The sequence below is a fragment of the Citrus sinensis genome, chromosome 2, assembly GCF_022201045.2.
Source record: "Citrus sinensis cultivar Valencia sweet orange chromosome 2, DVS_A1.0, whole genome shotgun sequence".
NCBI classification, from domain to species: Eukaryota; Viridiplantae; Streptophyta; class Magnoliopsida; order Sapindales; family Rutaceae; genus Citrus; species Citrus sinensis.
In genome coordinates this window covers 14,449,703-14,451,881 of record NC_068557.1, presented here as the reverse complement: position 1 = coordinate 14,451,881, position 2,179 = coordinate 14,449,703, and the positions used below count along the sequence as shown (strand labels likewise).

Genomic DNA, 2,179 nt, shown 5'->3' with positions numbered 1-2,179 from the left:
CTGATTGTATGGTCTAAATGGGGGCTGAGAGGCTTGAGGAACTTGAGGAATTTGTTGCATTGGTAGAGCTGGAGCTGCTGGTCCATTTTGTTGGAATCCTTGAGACCATGAAAAATTTGGGTGGTCTCTCCATCCAGGGTTATATGTGTTGGAGTATGGGTTGTAATTTGATGGTTTTCTCATTACACTTATGGCATTGACTTGATCAGAGTATGAGTCATGGTCATGTGGTTCTGTTGATTTAGCAGTCGATAACGATGCTATTTGTCAAGAGAGACCTTCAATTATCGCTTTGACTTATTTAATTTCTGAACTTGACTCGCCAATGTAAACCTCATTCACTCCCTTAATTCTTTTAGTGTTCCTGAGTGATCGACTCCGTTGTTGGGAATTATCTACTTGTCGCTGGAAGAATTCCCAAATCCTTGATGCACTTTTTGACATTAGCTCTCTTCCACTTGTTGCCATTAGTCATTCTTGCACATTCGGCAATAATTCTTCTAAAAAGTGTTGGCATTGGTGCCATTTCTCGTACCGATGATGTGGACACTTCAAGAGTAGCTCATTGAATCACTCCCATGTTTCGAAAATATGCTCGTCTTCTCTCTGGGTAAACTTTGAAATTTCTCTGCAAATAGCATTAGTTTTATGCACTGGGAAGTATTTATTTAAAAATTTAGTTACCATTTGTTCCCATGATGTAATGCTATTAGCATGTAAAGTATTTAACCATGAACGAGCTCTATCCTTTAAAGAAAATGGGAATAGTCTAAGTTTAACATCATCATCTGAAAAATTCTCATATTTAAAGGTTTGACAAACAACATGAAAATCATTCAGATGATTATATGGGTCCTCATTTTCTAAGCCATAGAATGTTAGGAGACAATTTAGCACACTAGGTTTTAACTCAAAACTCCTAACAGCTACATTTGGGTATCTTATGCATGATGTGCTCAAATTGGCTAAGGGACTAAAGTAGTACTTAAATGGCCTCTTCTGTGGTGGTGGTTGTTGTTGTTGCAAATCCATTTCTCTTTTATTTTTAACGTGTTTGTCTGTGCGCAGTATTTTTTCAAGTTCAAGATTTATAGGCTCAAGATTAGGTAATAATGACCTTCGACCATGCATGCAAAGAACACAAAAATAAATGGGAATAAAATTAATAAAAATAAACAAGAAGGAGAAATTACGGTATTAGCCTTATCACGCTGATAAAACCTTTCTATAAAAACACACTAAAAAATATGTGAAATAAATTAACTAAAAATAAATTAATAAGATAAATAAAAAAAATTACAAAGAAAAATAACTTGAAAATTAAATTACAGAACTTTAAAGAAGAGAAAAAGAAAAGAAATTCGTACCTCAAAATGTAGATTCACTTTTTTTTCTTTTTTTAAATAAGAAAAACAATTACAATAAAATAATTAAAAGAAATTATTCACAAAAATTAATTCTACGAATTAAAATAACTTACATCCCCGGCAACGGCACCAAAAACTTGTTGTGCAAATTTTATTGAACTCGCAAGTGCACAAATCTATTATAGAATAGATTAATCGTGACGAGTGTCGATCCCACAAGGAGGTGAATTTTAATTATATGTAGAATTACTTTTCTATGAGGGTGATTGGATTTGTAGTGAAAATGATTTGGAATATCCTAATATTTGAATTGAAATGGCAGAATTAAATTAAAGTGGAAACTATAATAATTGTAGTGCTTGGGTATCTGGATCCGTATCAACAAGCACCATGGGCTAAATATTCCTTATTAGTGTCAATTAAACCATGAGGGGGGAATCCAAAACTCATGAAACACACTCTAATCAATATGGTGCTAAGGGCTTATTGTGTCAAATAATAATAACCTTGTACTAGGGAGCCGGTGAAACCAGGGCGGTATCTAGACAAGATTATTATTATTTGTCGACGAGAAGTCCAAACATCCACAAAAACTAGAGGGGAAGAGAAAATAATTTTACCAAATAAAGCCCATGACACATGTTGAGACTTCACCTTCAACCCAAGCTTGAAAGAAAATTAGCTACTCATAATTAAACTAGGGGCAAAATAGAAATTTATTAAAATACGTAGAAAATACAAGATGGAGAAGGAATTACAAAAAATGGAGCCGAAAATTAGATTCAGAGATATCAAATTAGGGGGAAAGGTCC

General features: G+C 33.8%; 1 non-coding gene across 1 annotated transcript; it reads left to right on the top strand.

Moving 5' to 3' along the window:
* Positions 1 to 532: 532 nt before the first annotated feature.
* LOC112495855 (small nucleolar RNA R71) lies at positions 533 to 634 on the top strand. Its single transcript, XR_003062231.1, has one exon. It is a non-coding gene; the product is annotated as a small nucleolar RNA R71 (small nucleolar RNA).
* Positions 635 to 2,179: the final 1,545 nt, after the last annotated feature.